The sequence below is a fragment of the Cygnus atratus genome, chromosome 4 (genome assembly GCF_013377495.2).
Source record: "Cygnus atratus isolate AKBS03 ecotype Queensland, Australia chromosome 4, CAtr_DNAZoo_HiC_assembly, whole genome shotgun sequence".
In the NCBI taxonomy this organism is placed as follows: domain Eukaryota; kingdom Metazoa; phylum Chordata; class Aves; order Anseriformes; family Anatidae; genus Cygnus; species Cygnus atratus.
The window spans coordinates 61064062-61078274 of NC_066365.1; positions in this window are offsets into that span (position 1 = coordinate 61064062).

Genomic DNA, 14213 nt, shown 5'->3' on the forward strand with positions numbered 1-14213 from the left:
ATCCTCCTGCATGTTGCGGTGCTTCTTCTCAAAAGCATTGCTTTTGCCAAGTTTTGACCTCAACTCTAGCAACATATATCTGAGGTAATCCCCAGACTACACCAAATCCACTGAGTTCAGCCCTGGTCTTCTCTGTACTTACCCTGGGAACTGCATGTAACAATTATGATTTTCAGAATAAGAGTGAGGATTTGTGCTTCTTCAAATAGAATTTCATGTTCTAATGCTGCTGAGTGAGCATAGTGAAACTCAGTTTTTAAAGGCAGGCACCCAAATCAGACATACTTTTACTTAGCAGAGTTGGCATCCAGGTTTCTTCTAGCTCTTCTTGTTTCTTAACAGAGGGGTAATTTACTTCTACTGAGTAATAAAGAGATTTTTAAGAAATAAATCTGTACTCAGAAAAGGGGGAAATACGTTTTTGATTAGGCAATGCACCCTCCTCACAGCTGGTGGGTGGAGGCTGAGGTTCCATATTTTAAAATACATTTTCACTACAGCTGAGGAAACTTTACCATGGCTTGTGTCTATCCAGCAGTTATTTGTCATTCGTTTTAAATATAACTTAATTACAAACCTTGTACAGAATATCACAGAATAAAAATAAATAAATAAATAAATAAATAAAAGAACAAATAAATAAAAGTTCTCCCTTAGGCAGACAAAAGCAAGAACAAAAATATTGTGTGTCAGTTCACTGACTGTAAAGCTGTTGTCAAACAGGTATAAGGAGAATTTGATACCTATTAACAGATCATGTACAAAACAATAGACAAATATTGATTGCACTTTTATTTTAGTTTTGTAATTTTGAGAAGTCTTTCTGGTAGCTCATACTTAGGTAAGAGGTTGTTCATCATTTGCAGAAGAGCACAGAGTTTCTATTTTTTCTTCACCTCTCAGCCTCAGCCGAAAATGATGATCTCATGGCAGACCAGAACCTCAACTTGTTTTTAAATAAAAATGGATATTGTGCAGTTTTCTTCTTACATGTTTATTAAGAACTGAATACCCTGATAAATGGTACAATGAAGTCCCCACGCATACTTTTTTTCATCTGCCTGATTTGAGCTCTTAATTTGATCTCAGTGAAACAGCATGTCTTTGGCAAATATAACACACAATTAAACTGTATGATCTGCTTCTAATAGTGTTCTTGCATACTCACATTTTATTTCAATTAGTTATTTAGATTTATAAATAAATGGCATGCCTTCTCTTCTCACCCCAGGCAATCAGGTAAACAAAATCTAAGCCTAATTATGCTGTGCTTTCCTCCCTCTGCAAATTATTTTAATCGTTCCTATTCCAAACTCCAGTATTATGAGAACATGAGTAATAAGAAAAATTATTTTTGTTTTCACATTTTCTGCTCTGCTTATCACTTGGACTTTTCATCAGCTTTTTTGAGTGTGGATCATTGTAAGCCTATAAAAAGGTGCAGCTGATTGAAAAAAAAAAAAAGGCTGACTTCACACTGAAAAATACCTAAAAATATAAACTTCCATACTTTGCATTTTAAACATGATTACACAAATTTTACTTATGCTATTTGATGTCAAAGAAGGGTAAGATCATGCTGTAGTTTAATGCAATATAGCTAAAATACAATTAACTACAAGATGCAAACTCAGAGGAAACCAGAGTTCAATAGTTCCACTTTTCATGGAACTACTTATTTATACAAACAGTCAACTGACATTTACCCAGACCACAAATTATTTTTGCTATGGATGCATAACTTGCTGTGTCTGATAGTACTTGCTGGCTCAACCTCAGAAACAACAGAAGAGAGATACATTAATCCCAGGAAAGCTCTTGCCCAGAAACAGTTGAGCTTCTCTCATATTATACAAAGGCTGAGTTTGTAAACTCAGCAGCCCTAATTTAGCTCCTGGAGAATCATGTCAGTGTCTCAGGATTGAAAATCTCATCATCCTGGTTCCAGGAGAGCTTCTTGAATGGGCACAGCAGCACATGCATAGCAGCATGTGAGTAGTCTTGAGCCCAGCACCCAAATTACCCAGGGATATAAACAAGACACCTACCGCAGAAAGCCATCAAGTATCTGGAAAAGACAGTGTTGACCTGGAGTTAAATAAGCTTTACTGAACCCAAAGTAAGTTCCAAGTAACTACAGAAACATTTTGGTTTTCTGTCAGATCTGTAATACTCATAACATCCAGATTTTTCACTACCATAGACCTTCTTGTCACCTTCCTCCAGTGTGATACTGAGTAAACTATGGCCAAAACAGACAAAAAATATATATATATATATATAAGAGTTCATTACTACATCTGCTGCTAGATGTAGAAGTTAAAATCAGAAGTAGTGATGTATGTGATGTTGATATAACTATTACTCTACTATTTATTTCTATTCCATATTTGTAGTGAAGCAGAAGGATATGTTACATCCCATATGACATTAAGGATGCAAAAGAAAGTTTCCCATATGTTGACAAGGATGTGAAAGAGGATTTGTTAAAGTTAATTATTTTAGTTAAAGCTGAGCATCTTACATCCAACGTTGACACAGTAACTAGACGGGGAGATCACCGGAGCAGTGTGGGGCTATTCTGTAGGACCAGGAGACTCTCAGTGTGTCAGTGTCAGATATGAGCAAGCTCCAGAGTGAATTGGGGACTCCAGGCCAGCAATCCCCCCTGTGGCACAGAAGGCCTCCTGTGACAGAACTAGAATGTCCTACATTTCCAGCAAGGTGTAAGCAGGGTTTTGCAGCTCGTGAGAGTAGTGCAGATGCCTTTGTTGGGATGCTGTGCTCCAGCTCCTTGCCTGCTTCAGCAGCTCCTGCAGCTGCAGGCATATCCCTCCACAAAGCTGACATCCCAGGAGCCAGGAAAAAGCCAAAGCATTGTGCACGGATACGTGATGGGGAACAAATGAGAGGGATAGTGATCCAAATGAGAGCCTGGGGTCATTTTAACCCCTGTTAAATCCATGTCTGCCATGCACAAAATGAGCTGGAGAACAGTAACGCTGGTCTGGCTTTCATGTAGTACTTTATTTTATTTATCAAAACTATGCTTCAGGGATTCAGGGATCAGGAAGATTTCCATTCCTTTCCCCTGCAACACAAAACTGAGGGATGCACTCAAAATGAGAGAAAGGGGTTTTTTTGGTTTTTTTTTTTTGTTTTTTTAAGAGTGATGATGTTGGATCACACCAAAATTGGTACTCAGCATAGGTCGATCCATTCTCTTTGCTACTGTACAGTGCACTTTCTTAGTTTGTCTAACTGAAGTATTCAGCTCACATGATCGTATTTCCTTCAGTAGATGTGGAAGGTCTCTGCTGCTTGCAACAGACTACTGAGGACAATGATGTTTGAAATGATTTTCTCTGACCGAAGTCTAGAGGGAGATCAGTGTGCGATGTAACAGCCTTTGATATACAGAAAGTCCCACTAGGTGATTAAATGATATCCATTGGCCAGCTGATATGCTGAAAAATCTCACTTGCATTTTCCCTGCAAAGGGACAAACATGAACCTGAATGCAGAAAAATAAAACAGAAACACAAACCCAGCTGTGTTGGAGTCATGGGCTTGGGAGCAGAAGAAGGGCTCTGGAGAATTAATATAATGGGCCAGTGGCTATTAGTGATAATAGCAAATGTCACACAGAAAATCTAATACACCGGGTAATCTTTATTCTATATAGTAGACAGAATAGGAAGGACTCAGCTGCCTAAATGTAGGGGGAAATATTTGATGGTCCAAAAATTTAAGTTATCCGCACTTAACTGACTGGTTAAATCAGAAAAACCTTCTGTAGCATTAGCAAGAAGCAACAGGGAATCTAAAATCAAAAATATGTCTGGGCACATGAATACCAATAAGTAACAAAAGTCCGTTTCACAGTTATAAACTGTTTGAGTTCTTAAATCCTCCTGTTATTCTCCAGGAAAGAGACTGGATTTTCTGTATGTTAGAAATGAAAGAGGTGGACACATCCTCAACATCACTTTTTAACCTCCACTCCTCCCTCATTTTTGTTAGTAGTTTCATATTGAAAATCAAATGGCTAAATTTAGAACATGAAAACTGTGTATTGAAAAACTGGAACAGGCCTCTTGAATAACAGCAATATGTTGAGGAATCAGCCTGGTTTAAAACACTGAGATAAAGAAGTCAGACACCAAAGGGCATGGAATTAAAATGCATTGATACAAAACAAGGAATTAAAGAGTGATTTTGGTTTTGGCATGGACTTAAATCTGCCTATAGAGGTAAATTTAGTATGAATATATGGTGATACCATACATATAGGCTGGATTAAAGCAAAAAACAGCATGGTCTTTCCTTTCAAAGATGTAAAATGCCTCTACAACCAACCTTCACTGCTCCTGAAGTTTAAAGTACTGGGTTAGTCATAAGGAAACAAAAGTAGGCCTTCATCAGTAAATTATGCTTCCTCTTTTTTCAGATTAACTACTTTAATAATTCATCCTAAGAAAATACAGCCACCATATATGACAGAGGAAAAACATAGTACCATGAATGCTCAGCAAGACAGAACTGGAAGTTACATATAGCTAATATGATAGGTAACATAGATTAACGAGGATTTGCAAGTCATATATGTCCTATTGTCCACTATAGCAGACATATGCTATAACAGTAGAGGGGTTTTGATAAAGAAGGAAGACATAAGGAAACCCATTATTTTCTGAATTAGTATATTGTTCCTTCCCTTCTGCTTACAGGAAGAGGACATAAATAAGTCAAGTCTGAAAAGGTATCAAGTGGACCGTTAGACCATTAGGAAAACAGACTTTCCTACAGCTCTATCTACAGGTATGTGAACAGGTAGTGAGAAATCACTCTAGCTATTTTATTTCATGCCACTGTTTCTCACATCTCTCCTCTTTTTAGAGATTTGCTAAGCTCAGTAGCAAAGCATGTTTCCTTCACCTGTAGAGCTCTGCAGTGAGACTTTCCTCCTTCTTTGGTACATCTGGATTCAGGAGAGAAATGTTCCCGCTTTTAATTTGCTTCATCCTCTTTCTGCTTTCTGTCTTTAGTGCTGTTTCCACCAAGACCCCTGAGCTCCCTGTGGGGTTTCCACAGTATTTCCAGCACAGAAGCTGAGCAACACCACCTTTGTATTCAGGGCCCCACAGTTGCATAACCAAGAGTTTTAACCTGCAAAATGCAAACAGGGAGGGACACTGTTGATTCAAATGCTCCATATTAACGTATCATAAGTAGTGCAAATGCACCTAACATAAAATCATTTGTTCTACCCAATATCTGGATTAGTTCCTTTTTTTTTTCCCCTCCCATTAGTTTCCTTTTTCTTTTTTTTTTCCCTCCAAAGTATTTGTCAAAGTAAGAAAAATATTCATCTGAATTGTGGTTATGGAAAATAATTCTCCATAAGATATGGCCAACCTTCTCACTAAAATATTAATTAGTAAATAATAACAATAAAATTTCAGGTATGTTTTTAATACCTAATTCACATATTTCATGTCCTCTGAATTATAGTTTACTTTGCAAATATTTTCTAATCCAACAAAACGTACAGCCAGCCTCGGGTCATAATTCATGCAGATAGCAAGAGGACTTCGTGTTATTTTATAATGTGACTTCCCCATTTAATTAACTCCTTTAATATGTTATTATCAGACAGTTTTTTCCGAGCTCTGTGTCTTTGCTTGTGTGACTAAAAAGCTCTGTGTACCATTCAAAACAGGTCAGCTTCCTCTCTCTCTCATAGCAACAAAATCCTGGCTACCTCTGAAGTGGATATGTTAAATGGGAGGGATTTCACATCATCTCTTTTCTCTTCAGCTTACATGCACAAAATGCCACAGTTCTGCTCAGAATATATTTTTCAGCAACAACCATTTTGGATGTGATGCTAATCAATTTGCTATTAATGACCACAGCTACTCCATATTAAATATATATCAGTAATACAGTCTGTTCATGTTTTTTCCTAATTCAGTCATGTATGGTACATACAAATATTCTCCTCCCTGCTTTTTAATTTTCCAGATAACATGCTAAAAGCATATGAACTTTTAAAAAATGTCTTATATTCTGTCTTAAATAAGAAAACCACATTCTTGTCTAGTAGCTTCACTTAAAAAAAGCCTTGATGCTAGAAATTTCTTGCAACGATATGATTAAACATTATGTTGAACATTGTGGCCATTTTTATCTGATAAAACTTACACTTTCTGCTAACACCAAGTCCAGTCCTGTAACCATGATTCAAGCTGTGACCTCACTGGAAATCTCTCACTAATTTCAGTAAGTCTATTTGCATTGGTGCTGTTCAATATACTACCCGGGGTCGCTGAATTAGACCATTAGCAAAGACATACAAATGTATGCCATTCAGCCATAGGCAACTTGAATCTCCTCATTTCTAAATCAACGAGCTTATCCTGCAGCATAAACAGCTCTTATTTCCCACAAAGCTATAAAAGAATGAACATGGTCAAGATTAAACTCTTCCTTTATTATGACGTCTGTTATTTTTTCATTAACCATTACCAACTTTTGTTGAGTGCCCTTCAGTCAGGGAATGTTCTGTTGCTGAGTTCAGTCATAAAATGATTTTCACAGGGCACAACTGAAAAATCTTCTGACCAGTCTGATGAGTTTTTGAGCTCCCTTCACTTCTAACAAAGTAACATTACTTAGCAATGGCAGAGCATTCACCAGCTCTTGGGAGACTTTTTACAGCAGCAGAACTAAAAGTGAGTGTAAGGATGTGCAGGGTGACAGCTTGGGCAAGAGTTTCTGAGAGAGCATTGCTGACACAACACCTTACTCCACGGAGCAAAGGAAGGCAATGCAGTGCATTGCTGACCAGTGCTATGATAGTGCTAGAAGAATAATTTCATTTAGCATTTTCTTTGACCTAATGGTAAAAGGAAAACATTTAAATGTTTACAAGTTTGGTGTAGAATTATTGCCAAAATCCATTTACCTGCATTTGCATTCATCTCTGTGGCCACAGGGATGGTGCTGGAAGGGGAATATGAGGAACACTAGGCCTGCTGCATCTGAACCAAAAGCAAAGATCAGGACCTTCAGTGTGACTGCAGTATACATTGCCTGAATTTTCTTATCCCTCTCCTTGGACAAATAAGAGTGCTTCTAGTCTAGGTTACCATAGTTTCTGGTTTCCTTAGTAACCCCTTTGAGAGCATTCATGTGTTTGTGTCAATAGGAAATGGGATGGGGGGGGGGGGCGGGTCTAAAATGAAATACAAACCTCTCAAACTTGGAGAGAAAAAAATCCCAGATTCTCTCCTTAATTAACAGCCAAATCCAACTTAAAACAAGCAAAGTCTTACTGGAGATGAACTGAAATATTTATGACTGAGTGTGGGTTAAATCATGATGTGACCAAAGAACAAGTTTGTTCAGAACCATTGAGAGACTCCAGGGTTAAGTTGGAAGTTGAACAGAAGAAAAGCACACTTCTTATCCTTGGGACAGGAATTTGAGTTATGAACTTTGACTTGTAGAGATGCTTCCTTTCTACAGTTTTGTTGTGTGGTAGTTACAAAGAAAAAGGTTACCCACTTGAGGTGTAGTACTAGTAAAAGAAAACAGGGCCAGTTAGAACTATGTGTTTCCTAGCAGCTCTGTGCAAATATAATGGAAATACTGTCATAATTATAGACCTAATAACATTTTACCTTCTTCCTTCACCCAACTGACACTAAATAGCAAAATAATACATCATATGAGTTAATGGCTTGATCTTGCTTTCCTTATCTGAGATAATGGATGTGCCCTTTAAATACATGAGAATCAAAATGTATATTTAAATTCAGAAATTAATTTATCTTTTAAGAAAACTATTTTTTATTATTAGCCTTCACTGATCCCTATTGTTGTGCAAGTTGTCTCTCCTGCCCTGGGAAGAAACTTGTCATTAGAGTTGCTTTTTTGCTCTTGTTGCTGAAGAGCCCTTTTGTGTTCGGAAGCTGTGCAGACACTGACTGAAGCAGGTCAGTGCATAAAATTTGAATATAAGAAAAAATCTTAACTATGAGGGTGGCTGAACATCTCTGGTTGCCCAGAGAGGCTGCAGAACTTCCATCCTTGGAGGTATTCAAAACCCAATGGGGGATGATGCTGGGCAACCTAATCTAAGCGTCTAGACATCTCTGGAAGAAGGTCCTTTGCAATCTCCAATCCAGCTGGGATTATGTGATGGGCAGGAAACTATGAGAATGAGAGAACTTGGAATAAGTTTAAAATTCATATAAGGCACCACCAGCACCTGTAAAAATGCTGTTTCACAAATGTAATACTTTTCTAAGTTAATTTACAGCATTTAGAGTTTAAACTGCAAGTGATTTTGAGAATCATATTTCTGTATCAAAAATAGGAAATAGTAACTGTGGCATTGATATTAAATGGGCTTATTCTCCTAACAATAATTTTGGTAATTACAGTATTTTGAATTATAGGAATTTGGGGAAGTTAGAAGAATAACAGTTACAGTTAGAAGAGTTTCATTTTTATATTGCAAAAGGTACAGACAGCTCTTGTCACATAGAAATGGGAGAAAGATGGAAGACAACATATAGACATGTTGAGAGAAATATGAGGAATGAAATGTTGTTAGAAAGACAGCAACATAAACTTTTCTGGTTTTTTTTTGTTCACATTTCCCATTTTTGTCCCTAAGCTGTCATTCCCCTGAACTGTTGATGTCTTGCTGTGTTTTTGAAGGAAGAAAAGCAAAGCTGTTGATAAAACCTTTTTAACTTTTGGATCCTGTGCCAATGCTTTTTAACTTACAATAACAAATTGCAAAATATATATATATTTTTAGTCTTTGTCTAACTGTTTCTACAAAACAAAAATAAAAAAGGATAGCACAGGTCAGCAACGAATGGTTTAGTTTCTTCCTGTGAGCCTCTCCTCAGAAGTGATTTGAAAAGTAATTGAAGTTTTCATACCCTGTACACAAATGGAGCATTAGCAGTGGCCTTATTCTATACACAACATATTACACATTCATTTTTAATCAGGTAAGCTGTTTCAGTAGGTGGCTCCTAATTAGGTTTGTGCTGCATTTTAAAGGTGATTTATTGATTGGGTTACCCTTAATTATCAGTAGGAATTCTGCCCTTCATTACATATACCTCCACTGACAACTTTACTGTCCTTAAACAGTTCCCTGATCCTACCTTTGGCTGACTTTTCACTGCCTTGAATTCTGAAGAATATTTACTTCAGCACGAAGAAGAGAACCAGAACAGTAATGTTTTGCATCTGTTTTGCTGAGATGAAAGTAACTACCTCTTGTCCACATGAAAAAATAGTCAGGTCTTTTTCCTTCCTATATATGCCACTAAAAACACACGAAATCACAAGTGCAACACTGAAAGTCCAACTCAAACCTTAGTGAAATCAGTGGGAATCTCTCTATTTAATTGAATAAACTTCAGATGGGATACTGAATAGCAATGCCTTGTCAAAGAAATTTCTTTCCTCTAAGAGATAGAATAGACTCCCTAGTGACTTCTAATGCTGTTTTTGAAGAGTAGCAAACTGTAAAGATGAGGCTGCAGAACAACAAAGAAATAATTGAAAATACCATTACTGCAGTTTACTTAGCTGCTGGCCACAAAATTCAAGATTCAGCTCAACTGAAGAGCAAAAAAATAAAAAAGAGAGAGAGAAGAAAAAGAAAGAAAGAAAGAAAGAAAGAAAGAAAGAAAGAAAGAAAGAAAGAAAGAAAGAAAAAGAAAGAGGAAAAGAAAGAAAAAGAAGGGAGGGAGGGAGGGAGGAAGGAAGGAAGGAAGGAAAAGAAAAAGAAAGAAAAAGAAGGAAAGAAGGAAAGAAGGAAAGGAAAGAAGGAAAGAAGGAAAGGAAAGAAGGAAAGAAGGAAAGAAGGAAAGAAGGAAAGAAGGAAGGAACGAAGGAAGGAAGGAAGGAAGGAAGGAAAGAAAGAAAGAGAAAGAAAGAAAGAAAAAAGAAAGGAAAAAAGAAAGAAATGAAAGAATGAAAGAATGAAAGAAAGAAAGAAAGAAAGAAAGAAAGAAAGAAAGAAAGAAAAAATACAAAGCAACAAAAATAAATCTTTTCTGCATGAGATGTAGTTTGTATGTGCACAGACTGCGGGGAAAATTTCCCCCCTCACATATAAACAGTCTGGTCTGTAGGGGCTATTTATAATTGAGGCATCTTTCTTGGTTTACGGACTAAGTAGAATGCTTTTAAATTAAAATATTAGTATAGAACATTCATGTTATAGCTAAGATTAATATTATTAGAAAGATATATATTATATATTGCTATTCAATAAGATGAAACAAACCAGTGCTACTATTTTCTTTCATCTTCTCATTCTTTTTTTGCTGACTTTTTGGTTGCATTTAAGAAAATAGTAAGCATTCTTTAACAGGGGAAAAAAAAAAAAAACACTGCAGTTCTATTTATTGATTAGCAACTAGCTCTCATAATAAAAATAATTCCTAACCCAGAAATATACATGATAGTAAGGAATCATGAATTAGATATTATACTTTCTACAGTACCATATATTGTACTCAAAGCCACTGAATCATATATCCTGTACAGTATGTTACTAGAACGCCTTTCTCATTTAGATAATATTTCAAATGTTTTTTTTTTAAATACGTTTCCATAAAACCTGCAACAAAAGGTCTTGTAGGGTTAGTAAATCGATGCTTCAACTTTCAGTTTCAGGTACATGATTCAAGTGCCAAAAGCTGTGGTTATCAGACCTTCTTACCATCTCTTGGTGTTTAATAGCTTATATAATATAGGTCACATTCCATCTTCTTACAGCAAGGGATCATACCCCCACAACAAAAAGAGATACAAACTGGTACATTTGGTAACAACATCAGGTAAAGACCTTGAACAATGGAGGCTTAAATGATCTCTCAACATTCAGGATGTTACCCAAGTCAGGGCTTAAGCAAAATGAAATGGGGAAAATTTCATTAACACTGTCCAGGAGTGAACCTTGATAACAAAAGTATTACATGACCACAGGAAGGAGTCCAGAGGATAGTCTTCTTTTGTACATGATGACTATGTTTAACAGTTCTTATTCCTGAGTGCTACATACTAGTACAGGGAATCTCTGCAAATCTTCAGCTATGAAATCAATCCAGCATCTCTGTATGATTCTAATTTCAGCAGAAGCTGACTGGTAAAGCTGTTGGAGAACCAGTCAGAAAGGTGTCTCATCTTGGTTAGACTAATTTTTTCTAGTAACTTTGTGATTTGTTCCTGTTCAGAAGCAAAGAAAGAAATTTGTGTTATTTTCACCACCAGTAACCACTGGCTTTGTGTACTTTTCTTTCAAAGCAATTAGCACTGAATTTCCAAGGTAGTATCAAATAGATGCCTTGCCAGTAACACTAAGAAAAATCCCTGCACTTATACAGTTAATTAGTCTTGTTACTTTAATTGAAAACCATTTAGAACCCAGATCTGAATGGAGGGCAATCTGGGAAAGTGGCCAAGCAGGGTATCGGAGCAATGCACGATGCGCCCAGCCACAGCCCGCTGGAGGCAGCAGACCTCACCTTCCCCAGGCACTGGATCAGGCTGTGCTGCTATTCAAAAGTGCTGCTGAGGAGCCATGTATTTATTGTAAGTAATCACATTGAGTAACGGTTATAATAATGAAAAAGGTGGAAAGCCTTTTAAAGGGCTTACTTCAATAAAGAAGGAAGGAAGGTATCCTCTTACAGAAACTGCATATATGGAGGGCAAACTGATAATAGCTAAATGTTCTTGAGGAAATAGGTGTGTCCTGTTGTATATGTTTCATTTCCAATAATCAGAACATATTTTTGTCCATTTTTTTGGTCCTGGTTTAGTTCTTGGAATTCCAGAATGCTTATATATATATATATATATATGTAATAAATAAAAAAGTATAATTAATTTTTGAAGTAGAACCCACATAGGATCAAAAATTCAGATTACACACAGAAACTAATCTCTGTGTGTTGTGCCAAATAGGAAAAATAGGACTAGAATGAAAATATTTTTAAGAACTGGATCATTGAACATGAGGATGTTTGCTCAGTTCTTTCTGAGCTTCCACTTTAGAAGAAAAGACAAAATACTATACGGAAGTAATGGCTTTCTCTTACCAAAAGGTAAAACTATAGAAATATAGAAAATCTGGAATTACTTATGCATTTGGATTCCAGTTTATGGAAAGTGCTCTTCTCCTAAGGAAAGTAAATGTGTATGTAGGGTGTCAGCCTCAGCTGAGGAACAAACTCCCACCCAACCACTTCTGTGCTTCCCCTCCTCAATAGAACAGGCAGAGAAAATTGGATGAAAAAGCTCATGGGTTGAGATAAAGTCAGGGAGATTGCTCACCAGCTTTTGCATAAGCAAAACAGACTGCACTTGCAGAAAATTAATTTAATTTGCGTCCAATTAAAATAAATTTAAGGTAGTGAGAAACAAAGATTCAAACACCTTCCCCCACCTTCTTCTCAGGCTCCACTTCATTCCTTCATTCCTTTTTATCATACAGTGGTTGAAGTAATAAATGTCTCTTTCCATTGCCTTTTTAGAGCACTGGATACTACAGAGTTCATTCTAAAGTCCCAGTTACCATCAGGTTTGTAAGATGATTTAGTAATTAAGACTATCATTAAATGCTGTTGTTTGTTGCTATAGTGTATTTGCTTTGTTTTCTTCTCCTTTTCCCTCCAATATGTATGTCATAAATTACTCTCATTCCAGATATCTTATTATAGGCATGATTATTCCATCACCATTGACTGTTTGCTGCTCTGAATTTTTTTCTTTTTTAACTACAGATCATTTTGTGACCTGAGATCTTTTTGTAATAATGGAAAAATAAAATGGGTTCGGGGCATGCATTTTGCAAAAATTGATGTTTGAATTATTAAATACAACTCTATTCCCACGTGCAATGAGACAAGTAGAAAATGGAAGCTGTCTATAATTTAATTATAGTACATACAATAATAATCAGTTGTCATTAGGACCCTGATTTTCACTGTGATGTGCAAATACAGAAATACCTAATTCACTACAGGGAGGTATGGTGTGGCTTACAGAGCAGAACAGAGTCCTTCCTGTTTGTGCAAAACCAGACTTTTTATTTATTTCTAGTACTTATCTCTTGTGAAGTATGTCACTGTGAACTTTTAATTGCACAAAATGAATATGTGGCATTAACAGGTATTTCAATTTAAAGAACCTCTAACTTACAAACCACTTATTTTGAATGCAAGTCACAATAGATGGGCATATTCTGGAAAAGGAATCAGAAACAGCATGCTTACTTCTAAGTGATAGCTGCTTAAATCATAAGCTCATGCTGCTATTTTGAAATTAAATGCCATAGTCTCAGCTCTCTAATGATAGAAATTTGTTGATTATTACAGATCTTTAAACAGCTCTCAGGCAAATACTGAAACAGATTGATGATGCCAAGTTGACATAAACTAGAAGTGTTAAATTCTGCTGCCAGTTTCAGATGCTTTGAAATACTTCAAAAGCAGAGCTCCACTAGCTCCAGATTGAGGACTGTGCTAAGCACTGTACACCTATGTGATGAAAAGTCCCTATCTCAGCCAGCTTACTTCTCAAGTGTAAAAAGCTTCCTGTTGACCAAATGAATGCTCAGGAAAAACTGGGCAAAGGTCATCAACGCAATCCTATGAAGATGTGAAAATTACAATGTCTAATTACTGTAGCTGTGCAAATGAAGTGGGGACTGGCAAGAAAGATGTCCATAGTCCACTGAAGGACAAATGAAAGTTTGCTTGTGGCAATGTGCAGAGAAAGACATGCAGCCTCAGGAAAAAAAAAATATATAGCTTTCATACATATATAGCTTGTACTGAGCATGTGGTGCTAGTTCTTGTGTACATGCTTTGCATATGAATAAAGTAATTAACCAATTAAAAAGGCACATGATGAAAATTATAATCTATAGGATTTTTGTCTAAGGAACTGATTAGACATATATGAAGGAGAGGTGTAATTTAGATTCAAGATGCTGGACAATCAACATCATAGTGCTGCTGATGAAGCAGCAAACTACTCTTCATGGTTTTTAAGTGCTGTGTAGCCTTAATGAAGAAATGCAAGAGGTGAACCAGGCCAGTCTTGAACCACTTCAGTTGGTCTTTGTGGCTGGGCAACTCTGGTCACTAAGAGAGAGGATTAGA